This window comes from Rattus rattus, chromosome 4, assembly GCF_011064425.1.
Source record: "Rattus rattus isolate New Zealand chromosome 4, Rrattus_CSIRO_v1, whole genome shotgun sequence".
NCBI lineage: Eukaryota > Metazoa > Chordata > Mammalia > Rodentia > Muridae > Rattus > Rattus rattus.
In genome coordinates, this window is record NC_046157.1 from 141,293,836 (window position 1) to 141,315,310 (window position 21,475).

A 21,475-nucleotide genomic window follows, 5' to 3' on the forward strand; every position below is an offset into this window, starting at 1 on the left:
CTTCACAGCATTCAGCAGCATAGTCTTCAGAGTTCCTGAAAAGTACTTTCTGTTAATAAATTCAGGATCTGGAGCTATAGAAATCTCTCTCTCTCTCTCTCTCTCTCTCTCTCTCTCTCTCTCTCTCTCTCTTTCTCTCTCATCTAGGAAATAAATAAGAAGAATGTTCAGGCATATAATATGATAAATCTTTAAATAGTAAAGAACAATACATGTTCTTTGTTTCACTGTTTTAATTACTGATTTGTAATGAGGACCCTGGAAACCAACATGTTTACTTAGCATCTCTGACCTGCTCGGTGAGCATCCTCCCTGTGCCTTTCTAAAAACCGATGCATGCCTAGAGGGAGGTGAAACAGCCATTAATCCTGGAAGATATTTGTCTTCCTTTCTTTTGACATTTTATTGCCCTTTAACTCATTTGTGAAAGATATCAAAGCACATTCAGGCTGGGGAATACGAGGCCTTTTCATTAAAATGGTAGATCTCTTTGAGATCTCTTTGTCCTTCCCTACAGGAACTCTTTGATCGGTACACAAGGAAAGATTTATGAAGAAAATAATAGGTAATTTTGAATCAATAAATTAAAATACCACAGAAATAACATCCCAGTGTCATTTAGGAAGATAGAATTGTTTCCAAGACAATGTTATAAAATTATTCTTAGTCAAAACATCAGAAACAAAAGGAGGGATGTCCCCAGGAGTGACATGGTCAATCACATCATGTGTAATTCAGGGAAATAGGGTGATTTTTGCTCTGCAGGATAGAGAAAGAAATGATGAGATGCTCTTTGTATCCACCAGGCTTAGGTTATGTAAGAGAGTTGGTGACCATACAAGTAAAAAGGATTCTATTTACAAAGCCATAGTAGAGTTTGTCATGTTCGGTAGCTTTAAAATTAGACATGTGTGTATTGGAGGGATAGGGTGGAGGAGGGAAACAGGACTGAAGCCCTGAGGGCCAGCAGAAAGAAGAAAAACAGGCAACCCCAGGAGGTAGGAGTTGGGGGAACCCTATAGAAAAGTACCAGAGACCTGGGAGGTGAGAGACTCTCCTCAAAAATGGGACAAAATGGAGAAGAGCCTGAGGGAAAGGAGGTCCAGCCACAGGCCTAAATCGTGATCCATTTCAAGGGAAGACCCTAAGGCCTGACACTGTTACTAAGGCTGTGGTATGTGTAGCATGGCTCCCTCCGAGAGGCCCAACAGGCAGCTGAAAGAGTCAGATGAAAATACTTATACCCAACCAATAGACAGAAGCTGGGGATTCTGGGGTGGAATTACAGAAAAGCTGGAAAAAGCTGAGGAGGAGGGTGACCCCATAGGAGGACCAGCAGTCTCAGCTAACCTGGACCCCTGAGATCTCTCAGACACTGAGCCACCAACCAGGCAGCACACACCAGCTGATAAGAGGCCCAGACACATATACAGCAGAGAGCTGCCTGGTCTGGCCACAGTGAGAGGAGATGTACCTAACCCTCGAGAGACTTGAGGCCCCAGGTTGTAGAGGGAGCTGGAGGGGCAGGGATATTCTCTTTGAAATGGAGGAGGAGGTATGGAATGAGGAACAGGCAGAGGGTGGATTGGGAGGGGGAGAATGACTGGACTGTAAAACAGACTAAAGTATATAAAAAAAAAATTAAACATGCTGACTGACCTAGGACTTTTCTAGCTACTCATCTATTTTTTTCTTAATTTTTAAAATGACCATCTGTTGATTAGTGTACACTTATATGACATTTTATTTTCATTTATTTTATGGAATTGGTTCATTTATTTAGAAAAACACGACAAATGTGAAAAGAATGTGAGAGAAGATAAAATCATGTGTGATCACATAGACTGGAGGTAAACACTGCTATTTTATCATATTGCTTTATATTGTCCATTTTCTCTATGTAAATATGCAGCTTGTATATGCGCGTATAAGTATATAGTCATACATTTTAAACTCATGTGTAGAAGCCGATGGCTTGAATGTAAAATGAGATTATCTTTAAATACGCTCTAGATAATAGTCTAGGTCTAGTTTCTATAAAGTAGTATATCAGACTCTCAAGAGCTGGCTGAGGAAAAACCCCTCCCCCTCTGCCCTTAGAGAACTTATCTGGGTATGAGACAGAAACTTCCAATGCCACACATTGCAATGATGTATGTCCTCAGTTTAGCCTCCACAATGGCCCCATGGTTTTTCCTAAGGAGACTTTGTGTTTAGGTACATGATCACTTCCGTCCTCAGTTCTAGTCTCTTCTTTATCCCACGCTATCCCGGTAAGTAGAGCTACTGGCCTTCATGGCTTCCCAGAGCCAGAGCCAGCATGCACTGTCCGGGGACATCCCAGGACCAGATGGGAGCTGATAACTTCTCAGTATTTTCTACTACACTTGAAGGAGGCTGAACGCCACTGACCACCCCTGGGGAAAGTGACGATCTGAATCACATTGCTAAGCTGTCGCAGTTCAGACCCACACTCCACTCTAGGCTGCAAAGCATGTGAGTAACGGACATCGTCTTTACACAGCAGCTGAGCATTTCACTATTGCAAACATGTCCCCTGGAGGCATTAAACCCGACACTGGTAGTGGCCCTAACGTTCCCTTTAAGAACTGAAGATTATATTTCTCTGTCTCTTTTTATATGGTAGTTTCCTGGCTGTAAGGTAAGGACTGAAACAGCTGCCTAAAAGTCCGTCCCTTATCATACCTCCTCTTCTGCCATCCTGTCATTTTTCCCTTGTTTTTCCTGCTGATGGGCAAAGTGGGTCTTTTTCATGGTAGTATACAATGCTTCAGTGATGACATCAGTTAATATTGGATTCAGAAATGCATGCTACATAGCACAGAAACACGAAAATGGATTCTCAACATCCTGCTATGTATATTGAGAGGAGGAAATTCTGGCATGAGACTCTGGGCCTCCCTCCTCTTTCTTTCTTTCTTTTTTTCTTCTTTTTTCTTTCTTATATTCCTTCTTTTTTATTTAATTGTTTTTTTTTACACTTCAGATTTTATTTCCCTCCCTGTCCACCCTCTGATTATTCCACATCCCATATCTCCTCCGGCTGCCCTGTCTCCACAAGGATGTCCCCACTCTCCCACCCCTTCACCCCCACCCCACCAGACTTCTAAATTCCCTGGAGCCTCCAGTCTCTTGAGGGTTAAGTGCATCTTCTCTGACTGAACCCAGACCTTGGAGACCTCTTTTGTATATGTGTTGTGCCTGGCTGGTGGCCCAGTGCTTGAGAGATCTCAGGGGTCCAGATTAGTTGAGACTGCTGGTCCTCCTAGAGGGTCACTTTCCTCTTCAGCTTCCTCCAGCTTTCCCTGATTCAACCACAAGGGTCAGCAGCTTTTGTCCATTGGTTGGGTGCAAATACCTGCATCTGACTCTTTCAGCTGCTTGTTGGGTCTTTCTGAGGGCAGTCATGATAGGTACCTTTTTGTGAACACTCCATAGCCTCAGTAGTAGTGTCATGCCGTGAGGCCTCCCCTTGAGCTGAATCCCACTTTGGGCCTGTTGCTGGACCTTCTTTTCCTCAGGTTCTTCTCCATTTCCATCCCTGCAGTTCTTTCACACAGGAACAATTATGGATCAGAGTTTTGACTGTGAATGGCAACCCCATCCCTCACTTTATGCCCTGTCTTTCTGCTGGAGGTGGGCTCTACAAGTTCTCTCCTCCCACTGTAGGGCATTTCATCTAAGGACTCCATTTGAGTTCTAAGAAATTTCACCTTCCAGGTCTCTGGTACCTTCTGGAGGGTCCCCCCAACCTCCTACCTCCTGAGGTTGCCTATTGCCATTTTTTTCTGCTGGGCCTCAGGGCTTCAGTCCTTTCACCCCCAACCAATACCAGATCATGTTCCCCTCTTCTCCCTCTTCACCCCTTTTCTCTCCCAGATACCTTCCTCCCCCTTTGTGATTGCTCTCTTCTCCCTCCCAAGTGGGATTAAGGTGCCCTCATTTGGGCCTTTCAGCTTGCTGACCTTTTTGAGTTCTGTGGACTGTATCTTGGGTATTCTGTACTGTTTGGGGGTGGGGTAGGGGAGTAATAATCACTTATTAATGAGTACATACGGTGCATGTCCTTTTGAGTCTGAGTTAACTAACTCAGGATGATATTGTGTAATTCCATCCATTTGCCTGCAAGACTCAGGCTGTCCTCGTTCTTAATAGCTGAGTAAATGAACCACATTTTCTGTATCCATTCTTCTATCGTGGGACATCTAGATTATTTCCAGCTTCTGGCAATCACAAACAAGGCTGTTCTGAACATAGTGGAACATGTGCCCCAGTGGCATAGTGGGGCATCTTTTGGGTATATTCTCAAGAGTGGTATTGATGGGTCTTTAGGTAGATCTATTTCCAATTTTCTGAGGAACCTCTGGATTGATTTTCAGAGTGGTTGTACCCAGTTTGCAATCACACAAGTAATGAAGGAGTGTTCCTCTTTCTCCACATCCTCGCCAACATGTATTGTCACCTGAGGTTTTGATATTAGCTATTCTTATTCGTGTAAGGTGGAATCTCAGGGTTGTTTTGATTTGCATTTCTCTGATCACTAAGGACTTTGAACATTTCTTTAGGTGCTTCTCAGATATTCAAGATTCCTCTGATGTGAATTATCAGTTTAGTTCTATACCCCATCTTTTTGATTGGGTTTTTGGGGTTTTTTGGTGGTTAGCTTCTTGAGTTCTTTATATATTTTAGATATCAGCCCTTTATCAGATGCGGGGTTAGTGAAAATTTTTTTCTGTAGGTTGCTGATTTGTCCTATTGACTATGTCCTTTGACTTAAAGAAACTTTCCAGTTTCATGAGGTCCCATTTATCAATTCTTGATCTTAGAGTGTGATCCATTGGAGTTCTGTTTAGGAAATTTCTCTCTGTGCCAATGAGTTTAAGGCTCTTTCCTGCTTTCTCTTCTATTAGATTGAATGTATCTGGTTTTATGTTGAGGTTCTTGATCCACTTGGACTTGAGTTCCGTGCAAGATGACAAATATGGGTCTATTTTCATTTTTCTACACACATATAGCCAGTTAGACCAGCACCATTTATTGAAGATGCTTTCCTTTTTTCTATTGTATATTTTTGGCTTCTTTGTCAGAGATCAAGTGTGCATAACTATGTAGTTTTATTTCTGGGTCTTCAATTCTATTCCATTGATCACTGTGTCTATCTCTGTACCAATATCATTCAGGTTTTATCACTACTGCTCTGTAGTAGAGCTAGAGGTCAGAGATGGTGATTCCCCAGCCATTCTTTTATTGTTAAGAATTGTTTTCACTCTTCTGAGTTTTGTTTTTGTTTTTGGTTTTTTTTGTGTGTGTGTGTATGTGTTTCCAGATGAATTTGAGAATTGCTCTTTCCATGTCTTTGAACAATTGTGCTGGGATTTTGATGGGGATTGCATTGAATCTGTAGATTGCCTTTGGCAGGATGGCAATTTTTACAACGTTATTCTGCCAATCCACGAGCACAAGAGGTCTCTCTATTTCCTGAGATCTTTTTTGATTTCTTTCTTGAGAGACTTGAAGTTATTTTCACACAGATATTTCACATGTTTGGTTAGACTTACCCCAAGATATTTTATATTATCTGTGTCTATTGTGAAGGGAGTTGTTTCCCTAATTTCTTTCTCAGCCTGTTCATCATTTGTATAAAGGAAGGCTACCTATTTGAGTTAATTTTATATCTGACCACTTTGCTGAAGTTGATTATCAGCTGGAGAAGTTTTCTGGTAGAATTTTTGGGGTTACTTATGTATACTATCATATCATCTGCAAATAGTGATACCTTTATTTCTTTGCCAATTTGTATCCCCTAATTTGTTGTCTTATTGTTCTAGCTAGCATTTAAAGTTCTATATTGAATAGATATGGGGAAAGTGGGCATCCTTGTCTTGTCCCCAATTTTAATGCAATTGTTTCCAGTATCTCTCCATTTAATTTGATACTGGCTGTTTGTTTGCAGTAAATTGCTTTTATTATGTTTAGGTATGCACCTTGAATTCATGACATTTCCAATTCTTTTAACATGAAGGAGTGTTGCAAAAAAAAAAAGAGAAGCATTTATCAAATGCTTTTTCAGAACTAAGGAGATGATCAAAATTTTTCCTTTGAGTTTGATTATATAGTGGATTTTTGTATATTGACCACCCTTGCATCTCTGTGATAAAGCCTACTTGATTATGGTGAATGATGGTTTTGATGTGATGGTTGTGGATTCAGTTTGCAAGAATACTATTGAGTATTTTTGCATCAATATTCATAAGCAAGATTAGTCTGAAGTTCTCTGTTTTGGTTGGGTCCTTGTGTGATTTAGATATCAGGGTAATTGTGAATGAATGAATAGAATGAATTAGGTAGTGTTCCTTCTGATTCTATTTTATGAAATAGTTTGAGGAATATTAGTATTAGGTCTTCTTTGAAGGTCTGGTAGAAATCTGCACTAAATCTGTAGCTCTGGGCTTTCGTTGGCTGGGAAGTTTTTAATGATTTCTTCTATTTCCTTGTGGGATATGGGCTTGTTTCCTACTCTTGCTTCCCTACTCTTGATTTAACTTTGGTATGTGGTATCTGTCTAGAAAACAATCCATTCCATCTAGATTTCCCAGTTTTGTTGAGTATAGGCTTTTGTAGTAGGATCTGATGAGTTTTGGAATTTCCTCCATTTCTGTTGTTATGTCTCCCTTTCCATTTCTAATTTTGTTAATTTGGATACTGACTCTGGACCCTTTAGTTAGTTTGACTATGGGTTTATCTATCTTGTTGATTCTCTCAAAGAACCAGCCTTTAGTTTTGTTGATTCTTTATACTGTTCTCTTTGTTTCTATTTGGTTGTCCTCGGTCCCAAGTTTGACTATTTTCTGCCTTCTACTGCTCTTGTGTGTATTTGCTTCTTTTTGTTCTAGAGCTCTCATGTGTATGTCATGCATGTCGGCTTTCTGTTGTTTTTGCTGTTATTGAAGACCATCCTTAGGCCTTGGTGATCTGATAAGATGCATGGGATTATTTTAATCTCCTTGTATCAGTTGAGGGTTGTTTTGTGACAACCTGGTCGATTTTATAGAAGGTACCTTGAGGTGCTGAGAAGGCATATTCTTTTGTTTTAGGGTGAAATGTGCCATAGATATCTGTTAATTACACCTGGTTCATAACTTCTATTAGTTTCACTGTGTCTCTGTTTATTTTCAGATTCAATGACCTGTCCATTGATGAGAGTGGGGTGTTGAAGTATTCCACTATTTTTTTGTGTGGTTCAATGTGTGTTTTGAGCTTTAGTATAATTTCTTTTATGAATGTGGGTGCCCTTGAATTTGGGACATAGATTTTCAGAAATGAGACTTTCTCTTGGTGGATTTTCCATTTGATGAAGTGTCCTTCCCCATCAGGCTTGTTAACTTTTGGTTGTAAGTCTGTTTTACTGGATATTAGTATGGCAATTCCAGATTGTTTCTTGGGACCATTTTCTTGGAAGACCTTTTTCTATCCTTTAACTCTAAGATATTATCTGTCTTTATTATTGAAGTGTGTTTCATGTATGGAGCAAAATGCAGTATCTTGTTTGCATATCCAGTCTGTTAGCTATGTCTTTTTATAGATGAGTTGAGTCCATTAATATTGAGAAATATTAAAGACAGATGACTGTTGGTTCCTGTTATGATTGTTTTCGTAGGTGGCTTTATGTGCTTGTGGCTCTCTCCCTTTGGCTTTGCTGTGAGATGCTTAATATCTTGTCTTTTCTTTGGTGTACGTACCTGCCTTATATTGGAGTTTGTCTTCTAGGATCCTTTGTAGGGCTGGATCGATGGATAGATACTGTTCGAATTTGGTTTTGTCTGAGAATATTTTGGTTTCTCTATCTATGTTGAGAGTTTTGCTGTAGATAGTAGCCTGGGCTGGCACTTGGGTTCTCTTAGAGTTTGCATGACCTCTGACCAGGCTCTTCTGGAGGGGTGTTCGGGCTTTTAGTGTCTCTGTTGAGAAGTCTTGTGTAATTCAGATAGGCCTACATTTGTATGTTATTTGACTCTTTTCCCTTGCAGTTTTTAATATTATTTTTTTCTCTGCATTTAGGGTTTTGACTATTATGTGACAAGAGGATTTTCTTTTCTGGTCCCATTTGTTTGGTGTTCTATAGGCTTCCTGTACCTTTATGGTCATCTCTTTCTTTAGGGGGGGGAAGTTTACTTCTATGATTTTGTTGAAGACGTTTTCGGGTCCTTTGAGCTGGGAATCTTTGTTCTCCTCTATTCCAATTATTCTTAGATTTGGTCTTTTCTTTGTGTCCTGAATTTCCTACATGTTTTGGGTTATGAGTTTTTTATGTTTTGAGTTTTCTTTGACAGTTTTGTCAACCTCTTCACAGTATCTTCTATACCTGAGATTCTCTCTTCTATCTCTTGTATTCTGTTGGTGATGCTTACATCTGTAATTCTTTTTTTTTTAGATTTTTTTATTAGATATATTTCTTTACTTATGTTTCAAATGTTATCCCTTTTCCCAGTTTTCTGTCCATAAGCTCCCATCCCTCCCCCTCCCCCATACCGGTGTTCCCCCATCTGCCCCTCTTACCACCCACCCCAGACATTTCCATGGACTGGAGGTCCAACCTTGGCAGGACCAAGGGCTTCTCCTTCCACTGGTGCCCCAACAAGTCTATTCTCTGCTACATATGCAGTTGGTGTCCTGGGTCAGTCCATATACACTCTTTTGGTAGTAGTTTAGTCCCTGGAAGCGCTGGTTGATTGACATTGTTATTCTTATGGAGTTGCAAGTTCCTTCAGCTTTTTCAATCCTTCCTCTAATTCCCCCAAAGGGGGTCCTGTTCTCAGTTCAGTAGTTTGCTGCTAGCATTAACCTCTGTATTGGACATTCTCTGGATGTATCTCTCAGGAGAGATCTATATCTGGTCCCTCAGCATGTTCTTTTTAGCTTCATCAATCTTATCTAGTTTTGGTATATATATATATCACATGGTCCACATGTGGGGCAGGTCCTGAATGGCCATTCCTTCAGTCGCTGCTCTAAACTTTGCTTCCATATTCCCTCCTATGGATATTTTTTCCCCTTTTAAGAAGGAGTGGGAGCATCCTCATTTTGGTCATCCTTTTTCTTTTTGAGCTTCCTGTAGACTGTGGATTGCATCTTGGGTAATTCAAGCTTTTGGGCTAATATCCACTTATCGATGAGTGCTTACCAAGTGTGCTTTTCTGTGATTGCGTTACCTCACTCAGGATGATATTTTATAGTTCATTCCACTTGCTTATGAATTTCATGAAGTCATTGTTTTTGATAGCTGAGTACTCCATTGTGTAGATGTATCACATTTTTTTAAATCCATTCCTCTGTTGAAGGGCATCTGGGTTCTTTCCAGCTTCTGGCTATTATAAATAGGGCTGCTATGAATATAGTGGAGACTGTGTCTTTGTTAAATGTTGGAACATCTTTTGAGTATATGCCCAGGATAGGTATAGCTGGGTCCTCAGATAGGGCAATGTCTAATTTTCTGAAGAATCTCCAGACTGATTTCCAGAGTGCTTGTACCAGTTTGTAATCCCAGCAATAATGGAGGAATATTCCTTTCTCCACATCTTTGCCAGCATCTGCTGTCACCTGAGCTTTTTATTTTAACCATTCTGAATGGTGTGAAGTGGAATCCCAGGGTTATTTTGACTTGCATTTCCCTGATGACTAAGGATGTTGAACATTTCTTTAGGTGCTTTTCGGCCATTTGATATTCCTCAGTTGAAAATGTTTTGCTTAGCTCTGTACCCCATTTTTAAATAGGGTTATTTGGCTCTCTGGAGTCTAACTTCTTGAGTTCTTTGTATATTTTGGATATTACACCTCTATCAGTTGTAGGATTGGTAAAGATCTTTTTCTAAATTTTTTGGTTGCCATTTTGTCCTAATGATAGTGTCTTTTGTCTTACAGAAGCTTTGCAGTTTTACGAGATCCCATTTGTCGATTCTTGATCTTAAAGCATAAGCCATTGGTGTTTTGTTCAGTAAATTTTCCCCAGTGCCCATGTGTTTGAGACTCTTCCCCACTTGTTCTTCTACTAGTTTGAGTGTATCTGGTTTGATGTGGAGGTCTTTGATCCACTTTGACTTAAGCTTTGTACATGGTGATAAGAATGGATTGATTTGCATTCTTCTAATGTTAACCTCCAGTTGAACCAGCACCATTTGTTGAAAATGCTATCTTTCTTCCATTGGATGGTATTGGCTCCTTTGTCAAAGATCAAGTGACCATAGATATGTGGGTTCATTTCTGGGTCTTCAGTTCTGTTCCACTGATCTATCTGCCTGTTTCTGTACCAATACCATGCAGTTTTTATGACTATTGCTCTGTAATACTACTTGAAGTCAGGGATGGTGATTCCCCAGAACTCCTTTTACTGTTGAGTATAGTTTTCTCTATCCTGAGTTTTTTGTTATTGCAAATGAATTTGCAAATTGCTCTTTCTATCTCTATAAAGAATGATTAGGAATTTTGATGGGGATTGCATTGAATCTGTAGATTGTTTTTGACAAAATGGCCATCTTTCCTATATTAATCCTGCCAATCCATGAGCATGGGAGTTCTTTCCATCTTCTGAGATCTTACTCAATTTCTTTTTTCGTAGACTTAAAGTTCTTGTCATTTAACTCTTTCACTTGCTTGGTTAAAGTCACACCAAGATATTTAAATCATTTGGGACTATTGTGAAGGGTGACATTTCCCTAATTTCTTTCTCAGCCTGTTTATCCTTTGAGTAGAGGAAAGCTACTGATTTGTTTGAGTTAATTTTATACCCTGACACTTTGCTGAAGTTGTTTATCAGGTTAAATAATTCTCTGGTGGAACTTTTGGGGTCGCTTATATACACTATCATATCATCTGCAAATGGTGATATTTTGATTTCTTCCCTTCCAATTTGTATCCCTTTGACCTCCTTTTGTTGTCTGATTGCTCTAGCTAGGACTTCGAGAACTATATTGAATAAGTAGGGAGGGAGTGGGCAGCCTTATCTTGTACCTGATTTTAATGGGATTGCTTCAAGTTTCTTTCCATTTAGTTTGATGTTAGCTACTTGTTTGCTGTATATTGCTTTTACTGTGTTTAGATATGAGCCTTGAATTCCTGATCTTTCCAGGACTTTTATCATGAAGGGGTATTGAATTTTGTCAAACCAGATTTGCCTCCATGTGTGTTTTCTTTATTGTTTCTACTTCCAGTTTTAAGTCTGAACTGCTTTATTCAATTCTTTTACCTATTTGATTGTGTCTCCTTCTATTTCTTTAAGGGATTTATTTGTTTCCTTTTTAAGGGCTTCTACCTGTTTACACCTATGTTTTCTTGTATTTCCTTCAGTGAGTTATTTATATCCTCCTTAAAGGTCTCTATTATCTTCATTAGCTAGAATTTTAGGTCAGCTTCTTGATTTTCAGGTATGTTGGCTTGCTTGGTAGGAGAACTGGGTTCTGATGATGCCCAAGTATAGTGGCTTCTGTTACTTATGGTCTTGTGCTTGCCTCTCACCATCTGGTTATAGCTTGTGTTTAGTGGTCTGGGTGACTCTGTCGAGAGTCTGCCTCTTTTGTCCCTGGGTTACTTCAGCTCTCCTTGTAGGCCTACAGCCCTGGCTGTAGCAGGCCTCCTGTGGGGCTGTCCAATTGAAGGGAAGGTCTTCAGAGGGGCAGAGAAGCTGCTGATCTGTTGTCCTTGCTGTAGTAGATCTCCTGGGAGGCCTTAAGACTGTTGGATCTTCAGAGGAGCAGTCTAACTGTTGTCCTTTGTGAAGCTATTCCCCAGGGGGACCTATGACCATGGTTTCTGTGTCCTTGTGTGCAGTAGAACTCCAGAAAGTCTTTCAGTTTATTCGGTCATCTGAACATTTCCAAAAGAAATTAGGAGAAGGAAATCGATATGGAAAATAATATACTTACAGTTTGGACAAACCACAGAGAAAAAGAAGTTAATTTTTCTCTACTGTGCTTATGAAATTTTTATATTTATAGAAAAATATGAGATGATAGTGGGAATATATGCAGATTTATCTGTAAATCAAATGATAGTCATTTCCCAAGGGTGCCTTGCCTGGGCCTCAGGCTGCCTAACCTTTCTCTTCTCTCAGAACATTGCCTCTTTCTCAGCAAACAGGATATATGATATTTTGGGAAGTTTTATTGTTACAATCCTATATCTGCACATCCTTTTTCTCATTGTCCATTCTAAGCTTCTCACGAGGTACTGTTCAAACAATTCTATGTGCATGCATATGGCATGTATGCTCATGGGAGTTTGAATACACACACACACACACACACACACAGACACACATTTATCTAGGAGAATAAAAGAATAAGCAGAATGTTCAGGCATAGAATATGCTACATCTTTAAATAGTAAAGAACAATTTTACCATAGGGAAAAATAGGGACAAAACTGATAAAAATGTGCATAATTTATATTTTGTTCACATTATAAATTTTAGCATTCAGTAGTCAGGTAAATATTAGCTTCATGCATTTCTCTAACATAATGTTTTGGAGACCTGTACATGCATACTACTGAGTTCCCACAGTCGTTTTTCACATTTTCAAAAAATTAAAGTTTTTATTACATTTGTTTTATAAAATTAATGCTATTCCTTTGTTGAATTCTGTATAATGAAATTCAATTTTATTTTATACATCTTCCTGTTATCACCCATGTTCAAAATGTCTCATTCAGAGGCTCCATCCTTATTGTAAACATTTCATCACATTTTATTTGTTTGAAAATTGTTTCCTTCATTTCCATTTCAAAGCTTTGAAGTCATCCACATACAGCAGGATTTCCCTGCTTCTTGCTTTTCCTTGCTCTTAGCATATTCTCATGAGTAGAAATGCTACATCATAGAATGTTAAGTTTGATTTTTACAAAATACAACTGGAAACATTTAACTCTGAATAACTATGTCTCAACTTCATACTTTTAGAAGGATGTAGGTTTAATTTTTCAAGTCTACTTTTAATGATGGTTCTTAAATGTTTTAACCTTCCTTTTAGCCCACCACCCACTGGAAGTAGTAGGAAAGAAAGGATACAGGGGAAGTATACCTGTTTAGAATTGGTTCTTTGGAGCAATTCCCATCTGCATTGTCAGGAAACCAACAGTTCAGATCATAGGAGTCAGTAACAGCAGCTTGATCTATTCACAAACACTTTATGGATATGCCAGCACTTCTGTTTGGTAGAATTGGGATAGCAAATAAGAATCAACAGCAGTAATACTACCTAGCAGAGACAGCCAGGCCTCAACCTCAGCACTAGTCAGCAGGAGAGACCAGGAGGAATGCCAGAAAAAGTTCTCAGCTGTGCATCTCTCAGTGAAGCAAAGATCAGCAAAGATGGGAGACCAACAAGCCTTGTACAGCTCGCTCTATAAACAAGCCACACTCAGCCTCCATCACTGTCCATTGGGTTCTATTTATACTCCCTCGAAACATCATTTGTCCGCCATGAATCTTACCTCAGCATCTGTTTAACCTTAGCATGTGTGTCTGTCTCAGCTGGCAATACTCTGCCAAATCAGCCTGCATCCACAGAAGTGACAAAAAACCATAAGGCAGCACCAGAAGTTTCTTAGTCTGTTTCTTTCTACGGAGACCCAACAAATGCAGCTCAGCTACACATAATGTAAGGTGGACCAATACATGGGTGTCATTAGCAAAGAATTCTTCATCACATATCCTTTCACATGCCTGCTTTATCAGAACATCCTTTCACCTGTGTCTGCTTTAGCCTCCATCTTGGGCAGCAAAGATGGAATATAGATTTTCTTAAGTAATAACTCAGGAGTATCAAGGGGAGGTATTAGCAATGTGGAAGTTTGGGAGTGGACCAACCATTGAGCTGTGTAAGGCATATTAAAATAGAAGGCTCTCTCTGTGTGTGTGTGTGTGTGTGTGTGTGTGTGTGTGTGTGTGTGTGTGTGTGTGTGTGTTTCATTCAGGAACTCAGAACAAATGGGGTGGGTGGCAAGGAACACAGGCCACCACCACTCTGCAATTTGACCAGGATTAATCATGTTCTGTAACCTTTGGTGTCAGTAAATTTCATCTGTCTATAATCAAACTGATGGCTTTTCTGATGTTTCATCCATATTTTAATTTCTCTAAATTGTTTTTCAAGTTTCTACTATGTTTGCCCTTTCCAATTTCTTGAAGTTTTGGTGGAGTAAGTAAATATTCAGAGATTCACACAATTCTGTAGTCTCTATCTATCATCAGTGACATTGTGCATTGACTGGTGCATTTTCATGTCACCCTTGCATGATTTCTCTTGCATTAAATCAGATGGAGTGATTTGGAGAGAAATCTTTTATATTTGGTGAGTATATAATTGTGATCACTCTCATTTTCTGCAAACATAGCAATATGGTGTACAATCATTTATGTGGTGAGCTCTGTAATCTCATTTTAAATTTGTATCTCATTTTAAATTTGTCAAGATCAAAGAGTGTCATGTTCTTAAAAGATACCACTGGGATAAAACATTGCTCTTTGAAACTATATAACTATTTTATTAATTCATTGAGAATTTCATATATACTTGTAATACATTTTGATTATATTCTCCCCCATACAATCATCCAATCCCAAACACATGTCCTCCTTATACATGTACATAGCTCATTAAGTCCAGTTTGTGCTATATATATTCTTATAGGTGGGGGGCTATCTCCTGGAGCATAGTTAACCTATGAGGCATCACATCCTTTAAAAATACAGACTCTTCCTTCCCCAAGAGTCCTCAAGTCTCAGTAGCCCTGCAGCTAGGTGTAGGGACTCATGAGCACCTCTCCCCTCTTTGCTGGAATGTTAAATGACTTGAACTTGTGTAGAAAACAGAGTTGCTTTTATTTGTGAGTACAGAAGTCCTGTCATATCCAGAAGATACTGTTTTGTTCTGGTCTTTGCTCCTGACCTCTGCCTCTTACAGTCTTTCTGCCTCTTCTGTAACTTACAGTGTGGGAATGATATATATCATATCATATATATCTCATTTGTAGCTGAGCATTCTACAGACAATTATTCTCTACACTGTGACCAGTGTGAGCTTTTGTGTTAGCCATTGTCCAGTGCACTAAGAAACTTCTCCAATACAGTCTGAGAGGTACATTCATCTATTGGGGTACATGTATGGATTTAGAGAGCCCTTGATACTATATCAATTTAAGAAAATGACAATAGTTCGTTCATTTCAGGACCTATGGAAATCTCAGTCAAGTGTTCTTGACCAGATTTACAGTACCAGTCATGATTTTTCCTCCTGTAGAGTAAAAAAAATATCTAAACAGAAAGCATCCAGTTATCTCCCATAACAAATGAAAATCCATGGATTTAAATCACAGCTGAGTGGTTACATTTGTTGATTGATTAATTGTGTGTGTGTGTGTGTGTGTGTGTGTGTGTGTGTGTGTGTGTGTGTACCATGAAACACATGTATACACCATTCCACACATATGCAGGGGTCAGATGACAATCTGGAAGGGCTGCTTCTATCCTCCCACCATGTGGATCCCAGGGATTGAACTTAAGCAGTCAGGCTAGTCAGCAAATGTTTTTACCTGCTGAGCCATCTTACTTATCCACAGTTGATTATTTTAATTAAAGCAATTATTTTTAATGGTCTTTTCTAAGATCCAAATTTTAAAATCTATTTTTATGTCATCAGCATTATCTAATAGTCTAATGTTAGCAATAATAAAGCATCTTACTCCCTTGGAGTGCTACAGTCTTTTCAGAAATAATTAGTTGACTATGATCCCTTTCAAAAAATTATAGCATTTTCAGGTTTTTCCCCTTGGCTATCCTATGAGAGAATCCACCCAGTAGCTGACTCAGGCAGATGCAGACACCCACAGCCAAACAGTAGATGGATATTGGGAACTCTAATGGAGGAGCAAGAGGAAGGATTGCAGCTCCTAAGGGAATTAGGAACCCCACAGGAAGACCAGGAAAGTCAGCTAACCTGGACCCTTGTGGCTCTCAGAAACTGAACCACTAACCAAAGAACATATACTAGCTGGACCTAGGCCTTCTCACACATATGTAGCAGATGTGCAGCTTGACCTTAATGTACATCCCAAATAACTGGAGCAGGGGCTATCCAAAAAGCTGTTGCCTGTATGTAGGATATGTTATTCTAGCTGAACTGCCTTGTCTGGCCTCAGTGGGGAGGAGGAGTCTAGCCTTGCAGAGACTTGATATGCCAGGGTGGGAGGGTATTCAGTGGGCCCCCACTCACTCAGAGGAGAAGAGAAGAGGGAATGGGAGAAAGGATTGTGGGTAGGGGTGATCAGGACAGGGGACAGTGAGCAATATATAAAGTGAGTAAGTAAAAAGATAAATAAATAAAACTATATTAAAAATTCTGGGACTAAGCCACTACCCAAAGACTATACATGGACTGACCCTGGACTCTGACCTCATAGGTAGCAATGAATAGCCTAGTAAGGGCACCAGTGGAAGGGGAAGCCCTTGGTCCTGCTAAGACTGAACCCCCAGTGAATGTGATTGTTGGCGGGAGGGCGGTAATGGAGGGAGGATGGGGAAGGGAACACCCATAGAGAAGGGGAGGGGGAGGAGTAAGGGGGATGTTGGCATGGAAACCGGGGAAGGGAATAACAATCGAAATGTAAATAAAAAATACCCAAGTTAATAAAGATGAAAAAAAGATTCTGTGTACAAACACAAATGCATTTATACACATTATACCTTTTATGTTTCTTAATTTTTTATTGTTTGGTTTTCAAAAGAAATTTAAAAATATTATTTTTTATTAAGAGCAAGGACAATATCTGGCTTAAACTTCACTAGACTACTTCAGAATCTTATGAGAGATGTGAGCAAATAAATGTATGTAACAATGTGCCTAGGTCTTTCTTTGTGATCAAAAAAGTTTAGAAAACACCCAAATACATTGTTTCATTTTTAATAAATCTTTAAAGGTTAAATGATAAGCTTGACAATGCTTTCTTTAATCATCTATGCCAATATTGCTTCTTACATCATGGGACTTTCCTTGTAGTTTGCAGCAAAGATTTTTCCTCTTTATCACACTCTTTGCAATTTCATATTATATTTCCATATAACAACTTTCATCTTTGAATCAATCCTCCTGTTTAGTTGCCTTTGTTATTACTGCTCAAACAGTCTTGTAGGTTTTATATATGGGACATTCTATATCATGTTTCCTACTGACTGTGTAGACTCAACGTTAAGCTTCAATGATCTCTGCAGTTGTCTGAAGTTTTAAAACACATCTACCACTCACATGACTGTGGTAGGCTTCTGTAGACTGTTCCCAGCTACCCTACCTGTCTAGGTCCTTTCCATGAGGATTTGACATGCCATGGCAGCTGTCTTGCCTCACTATGTCTTGCCTCCAAAACTAGTGAGAGAGATGGCTTCCATTCATCAGAAGAGAATCAAGATTCTATAAAAATGTAAACATAAAGGGAAATGTGATTGGGGCTCTGTTTTATAGTCTATCCATCATAAAAAATGGTCTTAAAAATGAGCAAAGATAAAGGAAAATAAAAAAAAACCACAAATAGTAGAAATAAGACCAATGCATTAGAACACAACATAAAAGAATATATATAATGTGATAGAAATCTCTACCATGCATCCTAGTTTTATTTCTATTGCCATGATAAAATATCATGACAAAAGCAACCTCTAAAGGGAGAAAAAATTTGCTTGGCTTACAGTCCCAGGTTACTATTCATCACTGTGGGGAAGTCAAGGAGGAAATTTTCAACATCTAGTCACATGTACTTTCAAGAACCTAGAGAGCAGTAAATGCATGTGTGTGACTGCTCAGTTCTCTTTCTCAAGTCATACATAGTGCAGCATTCAAACTCAGATTGGTGTCACATAAAACAATGCGCAAGCCTCCTCCAACCTATTCATATAGTCAAGAACCCCCCATAGACATGCACAAAGGTCAATGAGAGAATGCATTGTTACTCTCTCGCCAGGTGATCCTAGATGGAGTTGAGTTGATAATATGAAGTAATCATTATGTCATACACACTCAAAATATAAAGTATATTTGGGAAACAACAAATTATTTTCAGATATGATAATTTATAAAGTACTAAAAATTTTGAGTCTTAGACTTATTAAAAAGTTGGTATTGTTTAGGAAGATTTTTTTAGGATTTAGGTCTTGGGTTAAAGTTCATCTGTCAAAACCTGATCTGATAGTGACCAGTTATATGCTGGTGACAGGGCTAATGACAGCTGGAAAGCATAAAGCACTTCCTTTCTCAGGAGCAATAAAAGTTATGTCATCTAGGAAAAAAATGTCTAACTATAAGCATTGACCCATTTGGGGATAAAACTGCAAAGCAATACAAGGTCATATAAAAGACCTAAAGAGATGAAATGCCTTACACTTGTTTATGATTAAAAAATGCCAGCAACATGCGATACCGCAGTATTTTTCAAATTACTAAGTAAATACATTTCTCAACTGGTTCTTGTCTGTAATTAGGAGTGTTAACTCTAAAATTTACATGTAATAATTTGTATAACAAATAAATAATTTTCTATGATAAGGTAGGGAGATTTTGTGAGTTACCTAGATCTATAAGATTTACTAAGTAAAAGAAAAACCTTGAGGAAAATAGATTTTATAATATATCTAGCTGACAAAGAATTAAGAATTACTTCAAATCAACAACACAATAGAAATGTAAGCAATTTCCAAAATAGGAAGCTCAGTGTGGTAACATTTGCATTATAGACCTGTAATGGAAATTAAATAAAAACCATAATTATTACCATTCAGAGTCTATCAGATTAGCAACAATTGACACAACTAAATATTAGCATGGATTTGGTGATCTGTTTTCATATCTGCAATTCAGTTGATGCAAAATATAGTAAAGCCATTGCTAGAGAATAAGTTAGCACTACCCAGTGAACTGAATGCGCTCTTATAATACAATCGTGAAGTTCTGCTTCTTGAGGTATGTGTTGACAAAGTCATAGCACTTGTGTATGAGGTACCAGAATGTTCCACTGAAACCTCAGTGTTTTGAGATTATACTATAATTACATTTGTCCCTTCCCTTTCTACTTCCAAAACCTTCCTTATATCCCTCCTGACTCTCCTTCAAATTCATGGCCTCTGTTTTCACTAGTTAACTGGCACTGGAAACACTTAAATTGCTTAATACTGAAAATATAAATCTAAATATTGTAATTATTTCAAAAGAATAAATATCAAATGTTGAAAATTCTAAATATTAGTAATGCAGTATCCAGGGGAAAATATGTCACAAAGTAAAATGTAATGTTTTGTGTCATTTCTATGAAGTAATAAATTATAGGACTCACATCTAATTATGCAGTAAAAGAATGGGAAGAAACATGAGATCAATGAGTATTCAGTTTACAATGATGTTGTCTATCGACATTTTGGGGGGATTGGGATGTGGTTCACGTGTACGGCCACTGGTCTTCATTATGTCAGCGTAGAAGGTAGAACTGAATGGCCTGTCATTAGGAAATACTTTCAATAGAAGGGGTTAATTTAGTTTGTATGGGAGCTCAGTTTGTTCTCTTTATTGAACAAACAAACAAACAAACAAACAAACAAACCATATAAGCAAAGCCAAAAGTGACAAGGCTTGAACCTGGCTGATCTTAGGCTTCCTGTCTCTCCTGTGTACATGTGCTTCCCATGATGACATAGTCAGAGGGGTCTCATCAGGGAAGGAGCAATGCCTTTTTAAGAACCTGCCTTCAAATATGTGGGTTATTGTAGTTGTTTTTTAAAATAAATTACTCAATCTCAGATAATCTTCTGTAACATTGGGAGTAAATGAATATGTCTCTTTAAAAAGAGAAAAAGGAATGTAAGTCTATGTGACCTTTGAGGAAGACAAACAGATCTGAACAAAACTAAACAAAAAAATTCTAGTAAAATTTAATGAAGCTATAATTTATTCAAACAACCAGATTGACCACCTATGATTAGGTAGTAGATAAATCCACAGTCTTATTTTGGTCCTATAGTTTTTCATGTTATGGCAAATAATGCACATTTTTAAGAAGTTATTCTTTTTTCTTATCCACTTCCAGTATCATACTGTGTGATTCAGAGCTGTGCTAATTTACACCTGGAATCCCTCAAATATGACAGTTAACAATCTCTTCCTTCAGTATAATCTACCAGTGTGATTACATATTACTATTAACAGTAGGAACTGTGCATTTCCTTCTCCAGTAATTCGGCAATATCTGCAATATTAAGTCTGTACCTCTGCTCCCGGCTTTTAAGACCATATAGCATTTGCCAAAGTAGTTTCTTTTCACAACTTTCTTTCCACAGGAACCCTATGCTTTAATAAACCACACTGTCTACAGTTCCTACTTTACCTACATTGCAAAGCCTTCCTTTTATCAAGGCACATTTCAGAGACATAATGCAGTGATCCTTCTCTGATCACTTCATCTTCTTCAGAACTTGTATTATCTTTTCTTAAACAAGAAATATCTTATTTTCTTTGCCTTAACCACAGATCCAAACACAATCTCTCTTAGGGAGCCCTCGTTCCATAATGCTCAAATGGCATATGGGCACCTAGTACACAATTGTGAGCATCCTCCCTCCTTCTCTCCCTCCCTCCTTCTCTCCCTCCCTCTTCTCTCCCTCCCTCCTTCTCTCCCTCCCTCCCTTCCCCCTTCCTCCCTCCTCCCTTCCTCCCTCCCCCCTCTTAGTTTTAGCTTTGCCATTCTTCTGCTTCATCTTCAAACAACTATTATTTAACTGGCCCTTAAACAATCCTTCTGCTGTCTCTGTTTTTATCTTTTCAGGGATAGAGAGAGTCTATAAAAATTTTCAGCAATTCCACACATGCATAGAATGCTTTATGATCATAGCTTGTCACCATTACCTTCTTTCTTTTCCACTTTTGTCATTTCCCTTCTTAAAAATCGTCAAACTTTCATCACTATCTCTGTTTATTTTTAATTGTTTTTCTGTATCTTGCTGTTGTGTCTTTGTGATGGTGATGGTTATGTCATACCCAGAAGACAGAGATTTCTAGTGTTCATCTTCATCTGTCAACACTTGAATTCTCTCTAACCCCTCTTGCATGATGTTCCTTAGTCTTGGGGGAGTGATGTAGATGTCTCCATTATTACTGAGCACTTAAGACTTACTTATCCTCACCACTTTTACCAGTTGTAAAACTCCATAGTAACTGTTCACGGATAACACTTCTGACCAATAAATATGAATATTTAGAAGTCAGTTTGGCCAATTATCTACTTAGCAAAAACAACAGAAGTATGAGAAGTGTCCCTTAGGCTGTGACATTTTCAAGCCATAAGATTTTGGCCAGGTTTATAGTACCTGTTTTGAATTTTTGTCCATGGAGCAGGCCTCAAAACCAGTCCCAAGAAGAACATTTGTTTAAGC